Below are 27237 nucleotides of genomic sequence, written 5' to 3'. Positions count from 1 at the left end.
AATATAGGCATGCCGCATATCATTTTAATCAGCATAAGCTGCTTGTGCCCCTAGGCATACCAGATGCCCTAGGCAATTGCCTAGTTTACCTATGCCTAGGGCCGGCTCTGGCTTAGCGTGTGCAATGCTGCTAAAAGCAGCTTGCGAGCGAACAACTCGGAATGAGGGCCATTGTTTGGGACTCTGCAGTGATGACAGCGATGTGTGGTACTCGCACTCAGGAGGGTGTGGGACGTATCAGAGAAGAGGCAGATCTCATTATGAGTTGCAAGCAGGGGGGAGGGGTGGGATAGTGATGTCAGAATGGAGGAGGGTGGGAAAAGTCCAGAGGGACGGAGGTACGGGTTAGTGAAACCATCAGTGCTGCTGCTGTGTGTTCTGTTGGCGAGTCCTGACTCCTGAGTAATACCGCAGCCTCTCCCCTCAGCAGGTTGGGGACAGGAATCAGCATCTTCAGCACAGTGCGGCGGTGTGTGATGTATTAGGGCTGTGTGTGCGCCTCGCGTACAGGGTGTCCCTCAGCAAACTTAATTTGGACTCCCGGAGAGAGAGAGAGAGGAACCTGAACACCTACACCGATCCGCCTGGCCGCCAGGTAAGTGTCCGTGCTGTGCTAGCTGCTGGTGCACCTGAGGGGTCAGCGGGAGGTGTGGTGGGAGACCCGGGTACTTGTGCTGTATGTTGTACACAGGATGTGGTCTCCGCCGCTTGTACCTATGTGTGCGCCGCAGGGATCGCTGCTGCTACGCGAGTTCCGGATCAGGCGGTCTGACTTTAGTTCATCACTTGGAGTAATGTGTAGTAGTGAAATGAGATTAGTGCAGTGAGAGCTACAGTGTGTGTGTGTGATTGGGAAACGTGTGAAGTTGGTTCTCCCCCGCTACTACACTTGGTTCTCCCCCGCTACTACACTTGGTTCTCCCCCGCTACTACACTTGGTTCTCCCCCGCTACTACACTTGGTTCTCCCCCCGCTACTACACATGCGATACTGCTATGGGAGGCGTGTGGTCTGGCTGCCTGCTGGTCATAGTCCATATAGTGTGGCCTAATAAGCTGCTTTATGTACAATTATATATGTGAGAGAGAGTGAAATGTAGTATTTACTGAATTAGCTTGTTCTGGCTGAGCAGTGCATGTTGCTAGAAATCTGCTTTAGTGTTTTATTATAATTTGTAGTTTCAGTTAATCCCATTATAAACACACCCTACTGCAGCTTCTACCTTTACAATTGTGTAGTATCAGAATAGAACAGATGCAGAAGCTTTCTAGTAAACATAGAAACATAAAATTTGAGGGCAGATAAGAACCACTTGGCCCATCTAGTCTGCCCATTTTTTTTTTATCCTTTAGGTAATCGCAACCCTCTTTGAACCTTAATTCCTTGTAAGGATATTCACATGCCTATCCCAAGCATGTTTAAACTGCTCCACAGTCCTCTAGTAGTTTAGATCCAGCAATAAGCGCAGGGTTGGACTGGCCCACAGGGGTGCAGAGGAAACCCCCAGTGGGCCCCACTGCCTAGGGACCCATCCAGGTTCCAGACTGTGCATGTAAATTCTACATTATACATATGTTACGTTATACTGCACTGGATTATGGTGTATTTTCTACAGTACATTGTTGTGATTGGTCTGGTACAATATAATGCATGCACTAGCGGTGTTTACAGAAATGCCAGCTTCTCCGCAATGATAGGAAGCCGGGTGCTACAGCATATAACTGGCCGTGCTGGGAGAGTCCCTGGGGCAGTCTACCATCTCCGGGAATGATGGGCATGCCCCTGGAGTGATTTAAACAGGGGCTCCCCATGAGGCCATGCCCCCTCCCTGATAGGCCACATCCCATGGAGTGATCTGAATGGAGGGTTCCAACGAGGCCACGCCCCCTTCCCACTAGCCTACTTCCCTCTTTTGATTGCAGTGGACAGGAAGTCTATCTACCACATTGGTTGCCACAGACCTCTGTGCCGCCACAGGACGCAATGTTGATACTGTACGCAGTGGAGCAATTTTCTTATTTTTTACTACTTTGCATGCATCTAAGTCGCACGTGCTGCGATCGTCCTGTGACAGTGGATGCAAAAATGATTTCTTCGCAAAGTAATTTGACAGGAGTGTTTTGTGGGCTTGTTACTGCTTGTAACAACAATCCTGTATGCATTAGAAATGTCTCCGGTGTCTTTCTTCCAGCGGCAATGCTGCACAACCATAGGAGTACTCAGAAGGGCAATGTCCGCCCAATGTGCATCCAATGGTTGAGTCTTTGTACTCAAGCGGCAGGGCAGAAACATTCATTATGGGCATCTCTATACAACTCCTAGTAGCTGCGACAATTGCTTATTTTCACACAGCTGCTGCTTACAAATTTGCAACTGCAAAGGCATTTGCGTATCTTTGAATCGGGCCCAATGACCACTGTCCCAGTAGCTTTGGAGAATGTAGAGAGACACTCTTTGAGGGCTATTCAGTTCTCTGCAATATCCAGAATCTAATGCACGTTACTGTTTATTGGGGATGTGGTCCGTATCCTGACGGTAAGCAGTGGTGTCATTACGGGGGTGCGCCGAAGGGTGATGGCAAAATGCCATCTCCTGCCAAGTGACAAAAGCCGGGTGCTGCGCTGTAACATTACGTGCAGCACCCCTCTCCTGTGTAGGAGCAGACACAGCAGTCTCCGGCGGCAGCCCGCATATCCCGTCCGATAATGGGTGTTTGAGATGCAAAGCCATGCCCCCTTTTAAAAGATAGATTTGAAGGGAAGGGAAAGATTTGGACTGTGGGTGGCGCACTGTAATTGTGTAAATGGTCAAAGAAAATTTATATAAAATGTAACTTTTATTAGTGTTTGTTTAAAAACGCTGAGAACTGTGAAATATTAAAATAAATTCAGACAAGTGCAAGACACAGTGCAACATAAACATTAAAAAACACACTCTCTTGCTCCAATGTGTTGTGCAAAGTCAAATATATTAAATATTTATTATAGTAGGTTCTATGACCTTATACCAGATTCATACGGTGTTGCCAGAAAGTTATCCCAATTAATGGTTGGATATAGTTAGTGTGAAAAGCAATGTATTGTCCACATGTGTGATTTCCAATCCTAACATGCGTCAGATAAGTGTACTATTCCAAACAGTATGGCACTACTGTTTGGAATACAGAACGGCTTCTCCTGATATGCATGCACCAATACATGTGACACTTAAATGTTTCTAACTTGTCTTTCTATCTAATGGACAGGAATTAGGGAACAATAGTACACTTATCTGACGCATGTTAGGATTGGAAATCACACATGTGGACAATACATTGCTTTCTCTATCGTCCTAAGTGGATGCTGGGGTTCCTGAAAGGACCATGGGGAATAGCGGCTCCGCAGGAGACAGGGCACAAAAGTAAAGCTTTTACAGGTCAGGTGGTGTGTACTGGCTCCTCCCCCTATGACCCTCCTCCAGACTCCAGTTAGATTTTTGTGCCCGGCCGAGAAGGGTGCAATTCTAGGTGGCTCTCATAAAGAGCTGCTTAGAGAGTTTAGCTTAGGTTTTTTATTTTACAGTGATTCCTGCTGGCAACAGGATCACTGCAACGAGGGACAGAGGGGAGAAGAAGTGAACTCACCTGCGTGCAGGATGGATTGGCTTCTTGGCTACTGGACATGAAGCTCCAGAGGGACGATCACAGGTACAGCCTGGATGGTCACCGGAGCCACGCCGCCGGCCCCCTCACAGATGCTGAAGCAAGAAGAGGTCCAGAATCGGCGGCTGAAGACTCCTGCAGTCTTCTTAAGGTAGCGCACAGCACTGCAGCTGTGCGCCATTTTCCTCTCAGCACACTTCACACGGCAGTCACTGAGGGTGCAGGGCGCTGGGGGGGGGCGCCCTGGGAGGCAAATGTAAACCTTTAAAAAGGCTAAAAATACCTCACATATAGCCCCAGAGGCTATATGGAGATATTTACCCCTGCCTAAATGTACTAAATAGCGGGAGACGAGCCCGCCGGAAAAGGGGCGGGGCCTATCTCCTCAGCACACGGCGCCATTTTCTGTCACAGCTCCGCTGGTCAGGAAGGCTCCCAGGTCTCTCCCCTGCACTGCACTACAGAAACAGGGTATAACAGAGAGGGGGGGCAAAATAAATGGCAATATATTAATATAAAAGCAGCTATAAGGGAGCACTTAATCATAAGGCTATCCCTGTCATATATAGCGCTTTTTGGTGTGTGCTGGCAGACTCTCCCTCTGTCTCCCCAAAGGGCTAGTGGGTCCTGTCTTCGTATAGAGCATTCCCTGTGTGTCTGCTGTGTGTCGGTACGTGTGTGTCGACATGTATGAGGACGTTATTGGTGTGGAGGCGGAGCAATTGCCAAATATGAGGATGTCACCTTCTAGGGGGTCGACACCAGAATGGATGCCTTTATTTGTGGAATTACGGGATAGCGTCAACTCGCTTAAGCAGTCGTTTGCCGACATGAGGCGGCCGGACACTCACTTAGTGCCTGTCCAGGCGCCTCAAACACCGTCAGGGGCTGTAAAACGCCCCTTGCCTCAGTCGGTCGACACAGACCCAGACACAGGCACTGATTCCGGTAGTGAAGGTGACGAATCAACCGTATTTTCCAAAAGGGCCACACGTTATATGATTTTGGCAATAAAGGAGATGTTACATTTAGCTGATACTACAGGTACCACTAAACAGGGTATTATGTGGGGTGTGAAAAAACTACCAGTAGTTTTTACCGAATCAGAAGAATTAAATGACGTGTGTGATGAAGCGTGGGGTGCCCCGATAAAAAACTGCGAATTTCAAAGAAGTTATTGGCTTTATACCCTTTCCCGCCAGAGGTTAGGGAGCGCTGGGAAACACCTCCTAGGGTGGACAAAGCGCTAACACGCTTATCAAAACAAGTGGCGTTACCCTCTCCTGAGACGGCCGCACTTAAAGATCCATCAGATAGGAGGATGGAAAATATCCAAAAAGGTATATACACACATGCAGGTGTTATACTACGACCAGCTATTGCGACTGCCTGGATGTGCAGTGCTGGGGTAGTTTGGTCAGAGTCCCTGATCGAAAATATTGATACCCTGGACAGGGACAATATTTTACTGTCGTTAGAACAAATAAAGGATGCATTTCTTTATATGCGTGATGCACAGAGAGATATCTGCACACTGGCATCACGGGTAAGTGCTATGTCCATTTCGGCCAGAAGAGCTTTATGGACACGACAGTGGACAGGCGATGCGTAGAGGAGTTATTTGGGGTCGGTCTATCGGATTTGGTGGCCACGGCTACGGCCGGGAAATCCACCTTTCTACCTCAAGTCACTCCCCAACAGAAAAAGGCACCGACCTTTCAACCGCAGCCTTTTCGTTCCTTTAAAAATAAGAGAGCAAAGGGCTATTCATATCTGCCACGAGGCAGAGGACGAGGGAAGAGACAGCAACAGGCAGCTCCTTCCCAGGAACAGAAGCCCTCCCCGGCTTCTACAAAAGCCTCAGCATGACGCTGGGGCTTCGCAAGCGGACTCGGGGGCGGTAGGCGGTCGTCTCAAGAATTACAGCGCGCAGTGGGCTCACTCGCAGGTAAATCCCTGGATCCTGCAGATAATATCTCAGGGGTACAGGTTGAAATTAGAGACAGAGCCACCTCGCCGTTTCCTGAAGTCTGCTTTACCAACGTCCCCCTCAGAAAGGGAGACGGTTTTGGAAGCCATTCACAAGCTGTATTCTCAGCAGGTGATAGTCAAGGTACCTCTTCTACAACAAGGGAAGGGGTATTATTCCACTCTTTTTGTGGTACCGAAGCCGGATGGCTCGGTAAGGCCTATTCTAAATCTGAAGTCCTTGAACCTGTACATAAAGAAGTTCAAGTTCAAGATGGAGTCACTCAGAGCAGTGATAGCGAACCTGGAAGAAGGGGACTTTATGGTATCCTTGGACATCAAGGATGCGTATCTCCACGTTCCAATTACCCCTCACACCAGGGGTACCTCAGGTTCGTTGTACAAAACTGTCACTATCAGTTTCAGACGCTGCCGTTTGGTTTGTCCACGGCACCTCGGGTCTTTACAAAGGTAATGGCCGAGATAATATTTCTTCTTCGAAGAAAAGGCGTATTAATTATCCCATACTTGGACGATCTCCTAATAAGGGCAAGGTCCAGAGAACAGCTAGAGATGGGTTTAGCACTATCTCGAGAGGTGCTAAAGCAGCACGGATGGATTCTGAATATTCCAAAATCCCAATTAATGCCGACAACTCGTCTGCTGTTCCTGGGGATGATTCTGGACACAGTTCAGAAAAGGTTTTTCTTCCCGAAGAAAAAGCCAAGGAGTTATCTGACCTGGTCAGGAACCTCCTAAAACCAGGAAAGGTGTCTGTACATCAATGCACAAGAGTCCTGGGAAAAAATGGTAGCTTCTTACGAAGCAATCCCTTTCGGCAGATTCCATGCAAAGGGATCTGTTGGACAATTGGTCAGGGTCGCATCTTCAGATGCACCTGCGGATAACCCTGTCGCCGAGGACAAGGGTATCCCTTCTGTGGTGGTTGCAGGAGGCTCATCTATTGGAGGGCCGCAGATTCGGCATGCAGGATTGGATCCTGGTGACCACGGGTGCCAGCCAGAGAGGCTGGGGAGCAGTCACACAGGGAAGAAATTTCCAGGGAGTGTGGTCGAGCCTGAAAAAGTCTCTTCACATAAGCATTCTGGAACTAAGAGCAATCTACAATGCTCTAAGCCAGGCGGAACCTCTGCTTCAAGGAAGACCGGTGTTGATCCAGTCGGACAACATCACGGCAGTCGCCCATGTAAACAGACAGGGCGGCACAAGAAGCAGGAGGGCAATGGCAGAAGCTGCCAGGATCCTTCGCTGGGCGGAGAATCACGTGATAGCACTGTCAGCAGTATTCATCCCGGGCGTGGACAACTGGGAAGCAGACTTCCTCAGCAGACACGACCTTCACCCGGGAGAGTGGAGACTTCATCCAGAAGTTTTCCACATGCTATTAAACCGTTGGGTAAAACCAATGGTGGACATGATGGCGTCTCGCCTCAACAAAACACTGGACAGGTATTGCGCCAGGTCAAGAGATCCGCAGGCAATAGCTGTGGACGCGCTGGTAACACCTTGGGTGTACCAGTCGGTATATGTGTTTCCTCCTCTGCCTCTCATACCAAAGGTATTGAGGATTATACGGCAAAGTGGAGTAAGACTAGTGGCTCCGGATTGGCCAAGAAGGACTTGGTACCCGGAACTTCAAGAGATGGTCACGGACGATCCGTGGCCTCTACTTCTGAGAAGGGACCTGGCTTCAGCAGGGTACTTGTCTTTTTCAAGACTTACCGCGGCTGCGTTTGACGGCATGGCGTTTGAATGCCAGATCCTAAAAGGAAAAGGCATTCCAGAAGAAGTCATTCCTACCTTGATAAAGGCAAGGAAGGAAGTCACCGCGAAGCATTATCGCCGTATTTGGCGAAAATATGTTGCGTGGTGCGAGCAGCGGAGTGCTCCGATGGAGGAATTTCAACTGGGTCGTTTTCCTACATTTCCTGCAATCAGGATTGTCTATGGGTCTCAAATTGGGATCTATTAAGGTTCAAATTTCGGCCCTATCAATATTCTTCCAAAAAGAATTGGCCTCAGTCCCTGAGGTCCAGATTTTTATCAAAGGAGTACTGCATATACAGCCTCCTGTGGTGCCTAAGGTGGCACCGTGGGATCTAAATGTAGTTTTAGATTTCCTCAAATCAAATTGGTTTGAACCACTAAAGAAGGTGGATTTGAAATATCTCACATGGAAAGTGACTATGTTACTGGCCCTGGCTTCGGCCGGGAGAGTATCTGAACTGGCGGCTTTGTTTTATAAAAGCCCTTATTTAATTTTCCATTCGACATAGGGCAGAGCTGCGGACGCGTCCGCATTTTCTCCCTAAGGTGGTATCAGCGTTTCACCTGAACCAGCCTATTGTAGTGCCTGCGGCTACAGACGACTTGAAGGACTCCAAGTTGTTGGACGTTGTCAGAGCCTTAAAAATATACATTTAAAGGACGGCTGGAGTCAGAAAATCTGACTCGCTGTTTATACTGTATGCACCCAACAAGTTGGGTGCACCTGCTTCTAAGCAGTCGATTGCTCGTTGGATTTGTAACAAAATTCAACTTGTACATTCTGTGGCAGGCCTGCCACAGCCTAAATCTGTTAAGGCCCATTCCGCAAGGAAGGTGGGCTCATCTTGGGCGGCTGCCCGAGGGGTCTCGGCATTACTACTCTGCCGAGCAGCTACGTGGTCAGGGGAGAACACGTTTGTAAATTTTTACAAATTTGATACCCTGGCAAAGGAGGACCTGGAGTTCTCTCATTCGGTGCTGCAGAGTCATCCGCACTCTCCCGCCCGTTTGGGAGCTTTGGTATAATCCCCATGGTCCTTTCAGGAACCCCAGCATCCACTTAGGACGATAGAGAAAATAAGAATTTACTTACCGATAATTCTATTTCTCGGAGTCCGTAGTGGATGCTGGGCGCCCATCCCAAGTGCGGATTATCTGCAATACTTGTACATAGTTATTGTTAACTAATTCGGGTTATTGTTTAGGAAGCCATCTTTCAGAGGCTCCTCTGTTATCATACTGTTAACTGGGTTTAGATCACAAGTTGTACGGTGTGATTGGTGTGGCTGGTATGAGTCTTACCCGGGATTCAAAATCCTCCCTTATTGTGTACGCTCGTCCGGGCACAGTACCTAACTGGAGTCTGGAGGAGGGTCATAGGGGGAGGAGCCAGTACACACCACCTGACCTGTAAAAGCTTTACTTTTGTGCCCTGTCTCCTGCGGAGCCGCTATTCCCCATGGTCCTTTCAGGAACCCCAGCATCCACTACGGACTCCGAGAAATAGAATTATCGGTAAGTAAATTCTTATTTTTCACACTAACTATATCCAACCATTAATTGGGATAACTTTCTGGCAACACCGTATGAATCTGGTATAAGGTCATAGAACCTACTATAATAAATATTTAATATATTTGACTTTGCACAACACATTGGAGCAAGAGAGTGTGTTTTTTAATGTGTATGTTGCACTGTGTCTTGCACTTGTCTGAATTTATTTTAATATTTCACAGTTCTCAGCGTTTTTAAACAAACACTAATAAAAGTTACATTTTATATAAATTTTCTTTGACCATTTACACAATTACAGTGCGCCACCCACAGTCCAAATCTTTCCCTTCCCTTCAAATCTATCTTACATGTTGGCAACATACATGGTGTGGCAGCACCCCCATAATATGTGACCAGATTCAAAGTGGCAGAATAAGATATGGGGTTCTCCTTATATTTAATTTAATTTAAAGATACATACACTAGTGCAGTAGATCTTCCATTTCCCATTTTCCCCTTTTAAAAGATCATTCAGAGGCACACCAGGTGTAATCAGCGTAAGTGATGCCCCTGACTAAGTACTGGGGTGCCTTCGGATGGTCGACATAGTTAGTGCTAGAATTTGTATAACAACCTGTTGTGGTGCTTGTCCCCTATGCATCTCTGAGGTGTGAGGAAAGATAAATTGCTGCATAGTGCCATCACAAGAATTGAATTGTCCATCGTTAGATTTTTTTTTTCTTTGTGGGGGAATGGGTGTTAATTGTTTTTTTTTTTAATAGATTTAGGGAATTGTCTGTGTTTTGATTACTTTAAAATAAATAAATAAATATATATATATATAATTATTTTTTATTTTTTTTGTCCTAGCATAAATCTTACATTCTCTTCCACTTCATTTAAGCCAAGTTTTTTTTCCATACAATTATTTAGCAACTGCACTTTCTTTATTAGGGTATTTTGTTTCCCTCCCCATGTACCAGGCCAAATGCAGGAGATGTCCCAGAAATCTATATACTGTCGATGCAGATTACACTCTGACTCCTATGTGCCAAACTCTGAAGAGCAAAGTTTGGTTTGGCCTCTTGGTTTATGCCATCCTCAGGCATTCTTGCAGGAGAGTGATCTTAGCAGTCTCCGTAAACTGATGCTGTATGCATGCATAGTGTCAGATTCTCAGGAGGAGTGTTTCACAATGTGAAAGACTCTTCTGTTATGCCAGGAATGTAACTTGCAATACACAAATTTGTCTTTAAAATGAAAATGTCTATTGCAATGCGGACTGCTGCGATTGTTAATACATAGGTCCCCGTGGTCTCTACAGAGTGTATTGTTGGATTTTATATATATATATATATATATATATATATATAGATAGATAGATAATCTATCTATCTATCTCATAGCATTCTTGTAAACATTGGCCCAACCCACAAACTTGTTGCATCCACAATGTGTCGATGGAAGGTATTCCATATACCTTATGCGTACAAAAGTGATTGGACACTGACTGAAAATAGATAAGCAAGATTTTATTAAATTTGTAGGTCCACCACGTGTAGTGATTACTGCAGACACCATTCTTGGCAAACTGTCCACAAGTTCCAGGACAACAGCAGGTGATATGTTTTGCCATTTCGCCTTAAATACAATAACCAACTGTGACACTGAAGAAGGTTGAGTTAGCCTAGAACACACCCATTGCTCCAATTCGTCCCAGAGGTACTCAATGGGGTTAAGAACTGGATCCTGAGCTGGCCAGTCCATTCATGCTACCAAATTTTCTATATACCCATCCAGCGTCACCCTGGAAACATGATAGATGGCATTGTTGTCCTGAGAAAGAAAAAAAATATTTCCGTAGAACTGCCACAATATAGGGAGCACAGAGTTATCAAGATCCTCTCTGTACTTCTCAGACTTAATGCGACCATGCATTACAACTAGTGGACTCATGCCAAACCAGCTGAAATAGCCCCACAGCGTTACGCCATCACCTCCATGCTTTACTGTAGGCACTGTACTTTCTGGCATCAGATGTTCTCCTGGCAATCGCCAAACCCAAACATGTCCATTAGATCTGAAAATTGTAAATCATGATTCGTGACTCACCACTATTGTTCCACCATCTAGTTTTTGCGCTCCTTACACAATTGTAATGCCTCAGCTGCATTCTTTTTTGTAGAAATCGTCACCTTAGTTGCCATATGGAACTCGTGTGCAATGGTATGCATGGAATGATCCCTGTTGAGCACTCTCCGGTCCCTGGGTTGAGTTTCGGGGCGTCTTCCAGGGCGAGGTGCGTTCCTGCAATGACCATTATTTTTCCACACATGACAAAATACACAGTGGATTTAGGAATCTTCCTAACATCTGCAATGCTTCTCACACTAATACCTCAGATCGAGCAACCTACGATGATCCCCTTATCAAACTGTGCTCCTTCCGGCAAGCCATTCAATTAGCAAATGATCAATTCAGTGCCCCTCTACCCGTTTTATACCTTCACAAACACGTCTGCTGCGGGCACACACCATTTTGCTTGTGCAGGGATGTCCAATCACTTTTGTCTACATAGTATATGTTTCTGCTGCGGGGTACACTGGGCTCCACAAGGATTGGACAATGGGGTGTAGATTAGGATCTTGATCCGAGGCACCAACAGGCTCAAAGCTTTGACTGTTCCCAGAATGCACAGCGCCGCCTCCTATATCACCCCGCCTCCCAGCACAGGAGCTCAGTTTTGTAAGTTGGTGCTGCAGTAAGCAGGCACTGAACAGAGGGGCTGCTCCAAGCAACCCTAAGAAAAGCTTTTTATGAGGTAAAAAGTGAAGACTTCAAGGGCAGCAGCGGTGGTAAATGTCTTGTGACATTCACTGCTGCAGCTCCAGCTCTCCCCAGCGGTGCTGTACACTCCCGAGCCCTGGTTGCTGGGTACCTACAGCGGAGGCTCGGTTTTCTTCACGTTAGACACCCACGGCTGGGGCTCTCCAGGATCGCGTGGCCGCGCTTCGGGAGGTGGTAAGTGGGTCCCGCTTGCGGGACCCGGTCTTTATCGCGATCCGGCGCGGTCAGTGGGAGGCGGGCCGCGCGTGCTGGCGGTGGACATTGTGGCAGTACAGGCGATCCCACTAGATCACCAGGGCATGGGCGCAGGTCAGGTTTTCTCTCTAAACCAATTCTTATTTCGCCCACAGTACCCGGTGGTTTTGCCAGCAGAGGGCATAAGGCTTAGACCTGAAGCCCCTCCCCCAGCACGCCATTTCTAGCAAGTGTTCCCGCCCTGGAGCTGCATATCTGTCTTTTCCTCACTCCCTGCCAGCTGCCAAGACCGATAAGACTGCCGTATGACGGGGGGCGGGCCTCCCCCTGGGGGATCCCAGGGTGGGGGGCCGGCTTCTAGGGTATACCCAGGAATGGTTGAAGACAACTTCAGATGCCTGGGTACGGGAAGTCGTCACTCAAGGTTACGCCATAGCCTTCAAATACCGACTCCCTCATCGATTTTTTCAGACAGACGTCCCTTTGGACCAGACAAAGGCAAAAACTCTACACTCTGTGGTACAGACCCTCCTGGATACAGGAGTCGTAGTACAGGTGCCTCTTGCTCAGAGGGGCCGGGGGTACTATTCTCCGCTGTTTCTAGTCCCGAAACCGAATGGGTCCTCCCGGCCCATTCTCAACCTCAAGGCATTGAACAGGTTTGTGAAGGTTTCCAAGTTCCGTATGGAAACCCTTCACTCTATAGTTCTGGCCTTGGAACCTGGGGACTACATGGTCTCCTTGGACATACAGGATGCTTACCTGCATATTCCTATAGCAGTGTCACATCAACAATACCTGAGGTTCGCTATTGGCAACCTACATTACCAGTTTCGGGCGTTGCCTTTTGGTTTAACAACGGCTCCGCGAGTTTTCACCAAAGTTATGGCGGTGATGACAGTGGTACTCCGCCGTCAAGGGGTCAGGATACTGCTGTATCTGGACGACTTGTTAATCCTGGCAAATTTCCCAGATCTTCTCCTGCGTCATCTGGATATGACGGTCCGGTTTCTACAAGCCCACGGGTTGCTCATCAACTGGAAGAAATCCTCCTTGGTCCCTGCTCAGAGCATGGTGCACCTGGGAGCGTTGTTGGACACTCACAATCAGAGGTTGTTCTTGTCTCAGGAGAAAGTCCTGAAGATTCAGGACATGATTCGTTGCTTCCTTTCTCGTCCGCAAGTTTCGATACATTCGGCAATGCAGGTGCTGGGCCTAATGGTATCAGCATTCGACATGGTGGAGTATGCTCAATTCCATTCTCGCTCCCTCCAAAGGCTGATTCTAGCCAAGTGGAACGGCCTGCCTCACCGGATCAGATCTCAAATGATCTTCTTGACTCCGGAGGTCCGTCTGTTGCTACACCGGTGGCTCCGGGACCAACAATTGTGCAGGGGTTGTCCCTCCTGGATATCCAACTGGGTCCTGTTGACGACAGATGCCAGTCTAAGAGGTTGGGGCGCGGTGCTGGAGCAACACTCCCTTCAGGGTCGGTTGACTAAGGAGGAATCTCTCCTCTCGATCAACATTCTGGAATTGCGGGCGGTCTTCAATGCGTTGAACCTGGCCCAGCATTTAATTCAGAACCGTCCTGTTCAAGTACACTCTGACAACGCCACCACAGTGGCTTACATAAATCATCAAGGCGGCACTCGAAGCCGTTTGGCAATGAAGGAAGTCTCACGGATTCTACGTGGGGAGGAACGCCATCTACCGGCCATATCGGCAATATTCATTCCGGGAGTCCTGAATTGGGAAGCGGACTTTCTCAGTCGTCAGGACGTGCATGCCGGCAAGTGGGGCCTCCATCCAGAAATGTTTCAACTCCTCGTGGAAAAGTGGGGTCTTCCAGACGTGGATCTGATTGCGTCTCGACACAATCACAAGGTTCCGGTCTTCGGAGCAAGGACAAGGGATCCTCAAGCAGCATTTGTGGATGCGCTGGCAGTGCCGTGGAGGTTTCGTCTGCCGTATGTGTTCCCTCCGGTGTCACTCCTGCCCAGGGTACTTCAGAAGTTCAAGCAAGAAAAAGGAAATCTGCTTCTCATAGCTCCAGCGTGGCCCAGACGGCACTGGTTCTCAGACCTGCAAGGCCTATCGTCAGAGCCTCCAATTCTACTCCCACAACGCCCAGACCTCCTCGTTCCTGGCCCCTGTGTCTACCAGGACCTAGCCCGGCTATCTTTGACGGCGTGGCTCTTGAAGCTTCCGTCTTGAAGGCTAAAGGGTTTTCTGAAGGGGTCATTAAAACTATGTTGCGGGCCCGAAAACCGGTTTCTGCTCTGGTTTATCATAGGGTCTGGCATTCTTACTTTGTTTGGTGCGCATCTAACAATTATGACGCTTCCAAGTTTAGTACAGCCAAACTTTTGGCTTTTCTGCAGCAAGGCCTAGATTTAGGCCTGCGTCTGGCCTCCCTCAAGGTTCATGTTTCTGCCTTGTCGGTGTGGTTTCAGAGAAAAATTGCGACTTTGCCTGATCATACTTTCACTCAGGGTGTGTTGCGTATCCTGCCTCCCTATGTCCCGCCTGTGGCTCCTTGGGACTTGTCGGTGGTTTTGGAGGCGTTGCAGGAGCCTCCATTTGAACCTCTTGGTTCAGCTGACCTTAAGTGGCTTTCGCTTAAGGTGGTGTTCTTTCTGGCTATTGCCTCTGCTAGAAGAGTGTCTGATCTGGGTGCCTTGTCTTGTAGTTCCCCATATCTGATTTTTCACCGTGACAGGGCGGTTCTTAGGACTCGTCCCGGATATTTACCTAAGGTGGTTTGTTCGTTCCACCTTAATCAGGAGATTGTGGTTCCGGCCTTTGTCTCTCCTGATTTGTCTCCCAAAGAGCGGTCTTTGGTTGTGGTACGGGCTCTCCGTATCTATGTGAAGAGAACTGCTTCTATTCGAAAATCTGATTCTCTCTTTGTTTTGTTTGGATTTCACAAACGTGGCTGGCCTGCTCACAAGCAACTCTGGCCAGGTGGATTAGAATTGTGATTGCACATGCTTATGTGAAGGCTGGTCTCTCTGCTCCTGATCACATTAAGGCCCATTCTACTCGGTCTGTTGGACCTTCTTGGGCGGCCCAACGTGGTGCGACCCTTGAACAATTGTGCAAGGCGGCTACGTGGTCCTCATGGAACACGTTCCTAAGGTTCTATGCCTTCGATACTGCCGCTTCCCAGGATGCTTCCTTTGGACGCCAGGTTCTTGTGCCCGCTACAGTGCATCCCCTCCCATAAGGAACTGCTTTAGGACATCCCCATTGTCCAATCCTTGTGGAGCCCAGTGTACCCCGCAGCAGATAACGAGTTTTATGGTAAGAACTTACCTTTGTTAAAACTCTTTGTGCGAGGTACACTGGGCTCCACAAGGGGCCCACCCTGACGCACTTAGCTTCTTTTGGTTGGTATGGCATTAGCCGCTGACACTTCTCCTGTCGTGAGAGTGGGGTGTATGTGGCTACTAACGTTGTCGTCTCTTTTCCTGCTACTGCATTGGGCTGGGTAACTAAAAACTGAGCTCCTGTGCTGGGAGGCGGGGTGATATAGGAGGCGGCGCTGTGCATTCTGGGAACAAAAAAAGCTTTGAGCCTGTTGGAGCCTCGGATCAATATCCTAATCTACACCCCATTGTCCAATCCTTGTGGAGCCCAGTGTACCTCGCAGAAAGAGTTTTAACAAAGGTAAGTTCTTACCATAAAACTCGTTATTTGGAGGGTATTACGCAGAAAAAGTTCTAATCTGCTCATCTGCTATGGACTAATGTTTAGTTTACGCTACATGAAATTCCCAGGTGCGACTCGTACAGTAGTTTTACTGTTTGATCTCAGTGACCAGTTGTATTCTGTGGCAGGACATAGAGGTTTACCATAGAAAATACGTCTATACTTAACTACAATTATTGCAACAAGATCTGATCTACCACTGGGATATACTGAATGGAATAAACACCTTCAGGGACAGGAGCTCCAACAGGAGTCTGTCAATGCGATGTGTAAATGTTAAGTGGTTGGGGCTCCGCCATGCTACAGCACATGTGCAGTGAGCCGGCCGTGCATGTTTGAGAAGCCCTTACTTGGCGAGGATCCTACAAAACCCTCTCCCAGTAAACTGTGATATGTAGCCCATAGGCGCTAATGTCCTTCTACCGAGGCCTATCTTTCTGTGGGGGCTGCTATTACGATTGTAAATGGAACTGCAGCAGATACTCCTACATACATCCTGGGAATACTTACATTTTGGGGGGATTGCCCGCAAAATTAGTTTAATAAATATGCTCCCTATTCCAAATTTTAATGCAGTGGTAAGTGTGCTAAGACGATCTCTAGCTATTGTTGACACTAATAAAACTTTCGGCAGAATAGCGCTCTACTTCTCTCTTCCCTGTGGTCTGCATTTTGCCCACTCCTGGTTTAGAGTCGCATGTTTTTCAGTCACTCTGTCTTATGTCGGTGGTGTTGGTATAATTTAGGAATCTAAAATGGATTATTACTACTAAATATACTTTGAAAGTGGAGTAATTTTAACATTTGCAGTTACCTGTAGAAGTGTACAGTGTTCAGAACAGAATGTATTGTAAATTTGTGTTTTGTGTGAAAATATTTGGATATTTCCAGCCAACTCCCAGTGTGGTTAAACAAGAAGACCGACTGTAGGTGTTACAAGGAAAATTACAAATAAGGAATAATTTATTTGTAAATAAATGCTTAACACAGTCTGCAAAACACCAAAGCCAATTTTTTTTCTGCACGACTACTGTTTCATAAGTGGAAAGTATGACGCCAAAGGAACTCCAGTAGATGTATGGTAGTATTTTTAGCATGCAGTGCCTATCGTAATATTCACCTCATATAGTACATCTGTATATCTAAACATTTAGTTAGTAATGTTTCAGTATACTTATGGTGTCTGCAGAGATAATTGCATGTCTAAAGGCCAGTACACATAGGAGAGATGTGTGCTGAGCAATCTGTCACAGACCGCTCAGCACAGGCTAATCTAGCACCAGCGATAGCTATGCGCGGGGCTGCGCATCTCTATCGCTGGAGGGGCATACACACGAGAGGTCTGTGCTTAAAATCTAAGCAATCTAGTCAGATTGCTTAGATTTTAAGCTTGGATCTCTCCGTGTATATCACCCTTAACTAAAATCAGTATGCCTGGAGGCAGTATTTGGCACACTATTTCTTGTCTTCCCATGAAAATGCATTTGCAGTGTTTTGTAGTTTCTTGGTTGGCTGCTCTGGCCAATTGAAGACAGCTGTTTACAAGAGCAGTGCTGACGTCTATACATTGACTGCAAGGTTGTTCAGGACGGTACAGGTCATTGGAATGACTTGCTATGAATCTGTGACACTCAATTGTCATCTTTGCCATTCAGAGATTTTTTTTTTTCTTTCCATTATATATACACCTACAAACAATATGTATTTAGTATTACACCCTGGAATTCATATACATTGGTGACTTTTTTTGCGCTCAAGTACTAACATCACATGTGTTTGTTGTACAATATTTTATTAGCGTTTGTTGTTCACTGTAATGCTGGCCATACATTAGGACAATCTGCACCATGATGCAAGTCGTCTCACGATTTCCCTTGAGCTCCTCGGGAGTTCTGTGGCAGTCCTGGACATGAGGGGGGAAATGTAATAGGGTGTGAGAATCAGAAAGTGAGAGATTTTGGTCAAATTTTCCTGGTGTTTTTCTCTTACGTCCTAGAGGATGCTGGGGACTCCGTAAGGACCATGGGGTATAGACGGGCTCCGCAGGAGATAGGGCACCTAAAAATAACTTTGACTATGGGTGTGCACTGGCTCCTCCCTCTATGCCCCTCCTCCAGACCTCAGTTAGATCTTGTGCCCAGAGGAGAATGGGTGCACTGCAGAGAGCTCTCCAGAGTTTTCTGTGGAAAAATAATTTTGTTAGGTTTTTTATTTTCAGGGAGTCCTGTTGGCAACAGGCTCCCTGCATCGTGGGACTGAGGAGAGAGAAGCAGAGCTGGCTTGTAAAGTTGGGCACTGCTTCTAGGCTATTGGACACCATTAGCTCTGGAGGGAGTCGGAACACAGGTCTCACCTGGGGTTCGTCCCGGAGCCGCGCCGCCACCGTCCTCCTCACAGATGCCGAAGATAGAAGCCGGGTGAGTATTGAGGAAAAGACTTCAGGCGGCAGAAGACATCAGATCTTCATGAGGTAAGGGCGCAGCGGTAAGCTGCGCGCCATTGCTCCCAGTCACACACACAAAGCAGGCAATGAAGGGCGCAGGGGGGGGCGCCCTGGGTAGCAATAAACCTCGTTTTGGCCATATATAAGGTGGATTAGGCTGGGGGACAGTAAATCCGCGGACCCCCGCCATTTTATTAATATATGATGAAGGGACCGAAGCCCGCCGTCGGGTGGGCGGGGCTTGATCCTCGGCACTAACCAGCGCCATTTTCTCCACAGAGGCTGCATGAGAAAACGCTAGCTCCCTGTTCTCTCCCCTGCTGAGCTTCACAGGTTGGAAAAAGGAGGAGGGGGGCACTTTGGCGACGCAGTGAGTGGAGATTACGATTATTAACATATAAAAGCGCTATCTGGTTGTATATTCCAGTGTTTTTAAGCGCTGGGTGTGTGCTGGCATACTTTATCTCTCTGTCTCTCCTAAGGCCTGGTTGGGGTTTTGTCCCCTTATAGGTAAATCCCTGTGTGTGTGGGGTGTCGGTACGTGTGTGTCGACATGTCTGAGGCAGAAGGCTTCTCCAAGGAGGAGGTGGAGCAAATGAGTGGTGTGTCCCCGTCGGTTGTGCCGACTCCTGATTAGATAGACATGTGGCATACGTTGCATGCAAGTGTGGCATCTTTACATAAAAGGCTTGATTAGGCTGGTTTAGGGGGGATATCAGGCAGTCAATCCTCAGATTGGACCGACTCACAGGGCCCGTCGGGGTCTCAAAAGCGTCCCTTAACACAAGACACTACTACCGACACGGATTCTGATTCCAGTGTCGACTATGACGAAGTAAAATTGCACCCTAGGGTGAATAAAACTATTCAGTGTATGATTGTGGCAATAAGGGATGTGTTGCATATTGTGGATGAACCCTCAGTCCCCGACACAAGGGTACACATGTTTAAGGAAAAGAAACAGATTATTAATTTTCCCACATCTCATGAATTAAATGAGTTCTTTGGAAAAGCTTGGGAGACTCCGGATAAGAGACCGCAGGTCCCCAAAATAATTTTTATGGCATACCCTTTCCCTAAGCAGGACAGGGAGATTTGGGAATTACCCCCCACTGTGGACAAGGCCCTGACGCGCTTATCCAAGAAAGTGGCGCTACCGTCTCCTGACACAGCGGCCCTTAAAGACCCAGCAGATCGCAGGCAAGAAACTACCTTAAAGGGTATTTATTCTCATACGGGTGCTGTGCTAAGACCGACGATTGCGTCGGCATGGGTGTGTAGCGCAATTGCAGCTTGGACAGATGAGCTGACAGATCATTTTGATACTATGGATAAGGATACTATATTCCTAACTCTAGCCCATATAAAAGACGCAGCCTTATTTATGAGGGATGCTCAAAGGGACATTGGATTGCTAGCTTCTAGGGCAAATGCCATGGCTATCTCAGCGAGAAGATCCTTATGGACTCCTTTCGGTCGCACAAGTCCAAAAGAGGTCGGGGATCCTCTTTCCTCGCCAGAGGTAAGGGCAGAGGCAAGAGAGCACCTGCTGCGGCAGGTGCCCAGGAACAAAAGTCCTCCCCGGCTGCTCCAAAACCCACAGCATGACGCTGGGGCTCCCCTGAGGGAGTCCGCACCGGTGGGGGCACGTCTTCGACTTTTCAGTCAGGCCTGGGTCAGTTCGGACCTGAATCCCTGGGTGTTGGAAATAGTTTCCCAGGGTTACAAACTGGAATTCGAGGAGGTGCCCCCGCGCCGATTTTTCAAATCGGCCCTACCAGCTTCCACATCGGAAAGGGATGTAGTGTTAGCTGCAATTCAAACGCTGTGTATACAGCAAGTGATAATCAAGGTTCCCATGCACCAGCAGGGAAGAGGTTACTACTCAACCCTATTTGTGGTCCCGAAACCGGACGGTTCGGTCAGAATGATTTTGAATCTGAAATCCCTAAACCTGTACATAAAAAGATTCAAATTCAAAATGGAATCCCTCAGAGCGATAATAGCCAACATGGAGGAGGAGGAGTTTATGGTGTCTCTGGACATAAAGGATGCGTACCTTCATGTCCCCATATATGCCCACCATCAGGAATACCTGAGATTTGCTGTACAGGATTGTCATTACCAATTTCAGACGTTGCCGTTTGGACTTTCCGCGGCCCTGAGGATTTTCACCAAAATAATGGCGGAAATGATGGTGGTCCTGCGCAAGCATGGAGTCACAATTATCCCATACTTGGACGATCTCCTGATAAAAGCGAGATCAAGGGAGAAATTGCTGAGCAGTGTGGCGCTCTCTCTTAGAGTGCTCCAACAACACTGTTGGATTCTAAATCTACCAAAGTCACAGTTGATTCCGACAACTCGACTACCGTTCCTAGGTATGATACTGGATACGGAACAAATTAAGGTCTTTCTCCCAATAGAGAAGGCCCAAGACATCCAGAACATGGTCAGAGAACTGCTAAAACCGAAAAGGGTGTCAGTTCACCAATGCACTCAAGTTCTGGGAAAAATGGTGGCGGCCTACGAGGCCATTCCCTTCGGAAGGTTCCATGCACGGACTTTCCAATGGGACCTTCTGGACAAGTGGTCAGGGTCCCATCTGCACTTACATCGGAAAATAACTCTGTCCCCAGGAACCAGAGTGTCCCTCCTGTGGTGGTTGCAAAGTGCTCACCTACTGGAGGGTCGCCGGTTCGGGATTCAGGACTGGATCCTGGTTACCACGGACGCGAGCCTCCGAGGAGGGGGAGCAGTCACACAGGGAAAGACTTTTCAGGGTCTTTGGTCAGACCAGGAGTCCTGTCTACACATCAAAGTGTTGGAACTCAGGGCCATTTACAACGGCCTTCGACAAGCGGAGAGTTTTCTTCGAAACCTACCGGTTCTGATTCAATCAGACAATGTCACAGCAGTGGCTCATGTGAACCGCCAAGGCGGGACAAGAAGCAGAGTCGCGATGGCGGAAGCCACAAGGATTCTGCGCTGGGCGGAAAATCATGTAAGCGCTCTGTCGGCTGTCTTCATTCCGGGAGTAGACAACTGGGAAGCAGACTTCCTCAGCAGACACGATCTCCATCCAGGAGAGTGGGGACTTCATCAAGAAGTCTTTGCAGATGTAACACGTCTTTGGGGAACTCCTCAAGTAGACATGATGGCGTCACGCCTCAACAAAAAACTTCGGAGGTATTGCGCAAGGTCTCGGGACCCTCAGGCAGTAGCAGTAGACGCATTGGTAACACCGTGGGTGTTCGAATCGGTCTGTGTGTTTCCTCCTCTTCCTCTCATCACGAAAGTGTTGAGGATCATAAGACGAAGAAGAGTACAGACGATACTCGTTGTCCCAGACTGGCCTCGAAGGGCCTGGTACTCGGATCTACAAGAGATGTTCACAGGAGACCCCTGGCCTCTTCCTCTGAGGGAAGACCTGTTGCAGCAGGGGCCATGTGTATTTCAAGACTTACCGCGGTTACGTTTGACGGCATGGCGGTTGAACGCCGAATCCTAGCAAAAAAGGGGATTCTGGAAGAGGTCATCCCTACTTTAATAAAGGCTAGGAAGGAGGTGACGATGAAATATTATCACCGTATCTGGCAAAAGTATGTGTCTTGGTGTGAGACCAAGAATGCACCTACGGAAGATTTTCATCTGGGTCGTTTTCTCCACTTCCTACAGACAGGAGTGGATATGGGCCTGAAATTAGGCTCGGTTAAGGTACAGATTTCGGCCCTCTCGATTTTTTTCCAGAAGGAATTGGCTTCTCTTCCAGAAGCCCAGACGTTTGTAAAGGGAGTGCTGCACATCCAGCCCCCTTTTGTGCCTCCAGTGGCACCATGGGACCTGAACGTGGTGTTGCAGTTCCTAAAATCACACTGGTTTGAACCGCTTAAGAAGGTTGAGTTGAAATTTCTTACTTGGAAGGTGGTCATGTTGTTGGCCTTAGCATCAGCAAGGCGAGTGTCAGAATTGGCGGCTCTCTCACACAAGAGCCCCTACTTGATTTTTCATGTGGATCGAGCTGAATTGAGGACACGTCCGCAATTTTTGCCTAAAGTGGTTTCTTCGTTCCATATGAATCAACCTATTGTGGTGCCTGTGGCTACCGGTGACCTGGAGGATTCCAGATCCCTAGACTTAGTCAGGGCCTTAAAGATTTATGTAGCCAGGACGGCTAGAATTAGGAAAACAGAGGCTCTGTTTGTCCTGTATGCGGCCAATAAGATTGTCGCTCCTGCTTCAAAGCAGACTATTGCTCCCTGGATCTGTAATACGATTCACCAGGCTCACTCTACGGCTGGATTGCCGGTACCGGATTCGGTTAAGGCCCATTCCACTAGGAAGGTGGGCTCTTCTTGGGCAGCTGCCGTTCGGCTTTACAACTTTGCCGAGCGGCGACTTGGTCGGGGTCAAACACTTTTGCTAAATTCTATAAGTTTGATACCCTGGCTGATGAGGACCTAGCGTTTGCTCAGTCGGTGCTGCAGAGTCATACGCACTCTCCCGCCCGATTGGATTCTTTGGTATAAACCCCATGGTCCTTACGGAGTCCCCAGCATCCTCTAGGACGTAAGAGAAAATAAGATTTTAAACCTACCGGTAAATCTATTTCTCCTGGACCGTAGAGGATGCTGGGCGCCCGTCCCAGTGCGGAAACTCTGCAAGACTTGTATATAGTTGTTGCTTACATAAGGGTTATGTTACAGTTGACATCGGTCTAGGACCGTTACTGTTGTTTTTGTTCATACTGTTAACTGGTTATGTATGTTCCAGGTTACATGGTATGATTGGTGTGGGCTTATATGAATCTTGCCCTTGGATTGCTAAATCCTGCTTTGTATTGTCCATCTCCTCTGGGCACAGTTCTCTAACTGAGGTCTGGAGGAGGGGCATAGAGGGAGGAGCCAGTGCACACCCATAGTCAAAGTCCTTTTTAGGTGCCCTATCTCCTGCGGAGCCCGTTTATACCCCATGGTCCTTACGGAGTCCCCAGCATCCTCTACGGACTAGGAGAAATAGATTTACCGGTAGGTTTAAAATCTTATTTTTTTTATTTTTTTTAAAGTGGCAATCATTTGCATGGCAAAATCAACCTGGTTTTGCCATGTAAATGATTGCCAGTTTAAAAAAAACAGGAGAATCATTTACATGGCAAAATCAGCCTCACAAAAAGCTTACACTCAAATGGCGCTGATCGAATGATGCATTGTGTGTGCATAAAAAATGGTACGATGTGCATACGATTACGACAGATAATGTGGGCTGCACATATGATCAGAAGATGCGACATTCGACCCGCGTGGCCGCTCATCACATCGTAATCGTACCCAAACAATGCACGATGTGCCGGCTTGAGAGATGTACATAAATGCAATCTCCGATGTCTTTTGTACTGTGCATGTGCAGATCAGTGGATATGACATCGGTGATTGTGCTCCCTAAGCTGCAGTATGACTGACATGCTGTGGCCGTTTAGGGACTGCAACAGGCTGAGTTCTCGAAAATGGGGTATTTTGCTCATTTTTTTTGCGTGTAGAGGACATTGTCTGCATCCGCTGATATACTGGCCTCTGCATCGGAAATGTTGCAGCCATACTGAGCTCACTCAGATGGTCGATGCTGGGACCGATGGTTATGATGGTGATAAGATACTACATCTTCGTATGCAGCACCTGGCTCTGAGATTTCATGTTTGACAACGAAAGATCTTTTTACGGTACATAAAGTCAATGAACAGATCAGCTTCCTTTATAACTATTACATCACGGAGTCTGTTTCGCTTAGAAGGGCAGGATATATTATTTATTAGCAGTTTCTTATACAGCGCAGCAAATTCCATTGCGCTTTACAATTAAAACAACAGTTATAGAACAAAACTGGGCAATAACAGACCGACATTGAGGTAGAAAGGCCCTGCTCTCAAGCTTACAATCTGTAGGGAAGTAGGCATTGGTACACAAGGATAGAGGCTGCCTATTGTGTAATGGGTTGTATGAAGGATCACTCAGCAATGTTGGCCAAGAGTGTGAAAGTAAAGAGAGACAAGATATGTGATGTTATGTGGACTGTACAGAGAGGATGTAATTGGAATTTGGTAGGATTATCTGAAGAGGTGAGTTTTCAGGGAACGTTTAAAGGTTTGGAGACTAGAGGTGAGTCTTATTGTGTGTGGGAGAGCGTTCCACAGAGTTGGGGAAGCCCAGATAAAGTCCTGTAATTTTGAGTTGATACAAGTAATACATGTGGATGAGAGACGCAGATCTTGTGCAGAGCGGAGAGGTCTGGTAGGAAGATATTTTGAGATGAGTAAAGAGATGTATGATGGTGCAGTTTGGTTATTTGTATGTAAGTAAAAGTATTTTCTATTTAACAGGGTAGAATACCGGTAACCAATGGAGGGACTGATAGAGCTGATCAGCAGGCAAAGAACGTCTAGCGAGAAAGATTGGTCTCTCAGCTGCATTAAAAATGGATTGTAGTGGTGAGAGCCTATGTTTGGGAAGGCCAGTAAGGAGACTATTACAATAATCAATGCGGGAAATGATGAGTGCGTGGATTAGAGTTTTTGCAGTCTTGTGTAAGATAAGGACATATTTTGGATATGTATTTTAGGTGCATGTAACATGATTTAGAGACGGATTGAATGTGTGGAACAAAGGACATTTCAGAGTCGAGGATGACACCTAGACGGCGAGCTTTTGGGGTAGGGTGGATAGTCACATTGTCAACAGTTATGGAGATATCAGGTTGGTAACTACTCTTGGCTGGTGGGAAAATAATTCTGTTTTGGAAATGTTGAGTTTGAGGTGGCGAGATGACATCTAAGATGAAATGGCAGACAGGCATTCAGTGACAGGATCCAGTACAGATGGTGATAAATCTGGGGAGGATAGGTAGATTGAGTATCATCAGCGTACAAATGATACTGAAATCCGAAGGAGCTGATTAGTTTACCAAGAGATGAGGTATAGATTGAGAAAAGCAGAGGACCTAAGACTGATCCTTGCTGTACTCCCAACTGATAAGAGCTAGAGAAGAAGAGGTAGAATCTGAGAAGTGAACACTGAAAGAGCGATTAGATAGGTAGGATGAGAACCAAGTAAGAGCTATGTCCTGAAGACCTAGGGATTGTAGTGTTTGTATGAGAAGGGAGTGGTCAACAGTGTCAAAAGCAGAAGAGAGATCTAGAAGAATAAGAAGTGACCATAACAAGACCATATCAACTATCAATTTTGACTTGTGGACAGAGATTAAAGGATGAAATAGTAGACAAAGGTTTGTGTTTGCCTAATCCTTGTCAATATAAGGAGTATATGATGCAATTTATTTGAAGGAGATAAAAGACATCACCCAAGGCTTCCTGCTTAACTGCACTCTATGTGCACTGACTCTGTATAGTTTCTTGTGGTGAAATTTTTGACAAAAGGGGAAAAGATCCTCAAAGACTATGTTCATCCAAAACTGTGAATGGGTGGAATGGATAAGCCCTTCTTTATTACAAAATTAAAGTGTTGACTGGGGATTCTTTAAATTTAATATTTAGATTTTGCTGCTTATTTGGCAGAATTAAATGAAGGGGGGTGATTTATATTGTACACCCGAGGGAACATCCTGTAGATCTGACTGTACTGGTAAACCAGGGCACTGTGATTCTAAGAAATACAGGAGTATATAGAACCACTACACCCACTATTCAGTCAAATGGTCAACAGTAACCATGCTGACGTTCATAATCCCAAGAAGGCTCAAACTATCGACAAGCACTAATTCGACCGCCTCAAACTGTTGTAAAGTTTACATTGTCGACATCTATTAAATATCGACAGTTTCAGGATGCTGACTGAGGGGGTGTCAGATCTTGCCTCTAGGGGGAGGGTTAGGTACAGAGGGAGAAATACTCACTGGAATGCTGCAGCATCAGGGGTCCGCACTGAAAGTGATTTACGTGGCTGCTGAGACTGGGTAGAACACACCAGAGCTGCCTCTACTACCGGGAAAAGGTAAAAAGCCACTAGACCACCAGGGATGGTTTGTCGACAGTTTATCATTTTGACATGTCACCCAGGTAGACATGATGATCCTATCGCCCTGATAACTGTCAACATGATGGGTGTCGACAAGTCATACCCCACCCAGCAGCTGAAACATTTATTGTGGCTGGGAAATACGGTTTAGGCAAGAAATCACTCCTTGTGCTACTTGTCGTTTCTTTATTCTATTTCTTTTCAACTATGTCTATCCAGTTTTGTGATGTAGGCCACCATATAAGCCAGTGGTTCTCAAACTTTTTTGAATCACAGCGCCCTAGAGTATCAGAATTTTTTTTTTCACGGCACCCTTAGATCAAAAGTTTCTTTCTAAAAAATTTAGAAAAATATTAAATTAAGTAAATTGTGTTTATATGTCATCCGTTTAATTGTGTGGTGAGGGACAAGATTTGCTTCTGTTTGTCCACATATTTTATAATTCACTGCTAACACTGGTTTGGCCTATTACACTGACCATAAATAATGGTAATTGGTCCTGGACCACCAACCCAGGGAATCCCTGCAAGTGTCCTGAGGCACCCCAGGGTGCCACGGCACACAGGTTGAGTACCACTGGCATAAGCTCTTAAGGTGCCACGTCCTTTCCACTAGATGAGTTCACAGACAACGAAGTAACAGGTTTTTTGAATATTTGAAAAAAAAGTCCTGAAGGAACATAACTTGTGCCATAAAGTCTCTTATAACAAAGTCATAGTTTTAAACTGCTATAAGAAGCAAACAATGGTGTCATTGATGTAGTTGTAGGCTCATCCCCTCGGCAAACAAGATACAGCCCTGTGAACAAGAGATAATGCAGCATTGTTTCTTTACGAAAACACCTACAATGAAACATTTTTTTCAGATTAAAAAGACTATTGCATACAAAACATTGCGCGTTGTCTCATTCAGAATAATACTCACATATTTGTTTGCTTCATATCAGGAGGGACTCGAGTTTTGGCTTTAAAGAACAAATCTATTAGGCATTGTTGTACCCACACCATCTAATTCTCTTTGGATTAATATACACTGTAACTATTTTTGGAGATTGTAGTTTTTAACATGAATTTACATTTTAATATTTCTTAAATATTGGTCTCCCTTCCAAATTTACCAGGCTT

General features: G+C 46.8%; 1 protein-coding gene across 2 annotated transcripts in view; it reads left to right on the top strand.

Annotated features, from left to right (window-relative positions):
• Nucleotides 1-298: 298 nt before the first annotated feature.
• CARHSP1 (calcium regulated heat stable protein 1) overlaps nt 299-27237 on the top strand; it is a 117417-nt gene continuing 90478 nt past the window's right edge. Inside the window, exon 1 of one of the 2 annotated variants that reach the window (XM_063932362.1) lies at nt 299-595. The gene's annotated coding sequence lies outside the window, so the exon portion shown is untranslated. Of the gene's footprint in view, nt 596-24503; nt 24571-27237 lie in introns of those variants that run through there. The other variant, XM_063932364.1, reaches the window with a different exon arrangement.

This window comes from Pseudophryne corroboree, chromosome 7 (genome assembly GCF_028390025.1).
Source record: "Pseudophryne corroboree isolate aPseCor3 chromosome 7, aPseCor3.hap2, whole genome shotgun sequence".
NCBI lineage: Eukaryota > Metazoa > Chordata > Amphibia > Anura > Myobatrachidae > Pseudophryne > Pseudophryne corroboree.
The sequence above is the reverse complement of the archived record's forward strand: the minus strand, read 5'-3'. Positions and strand labels throughout refer to the sequence as shown.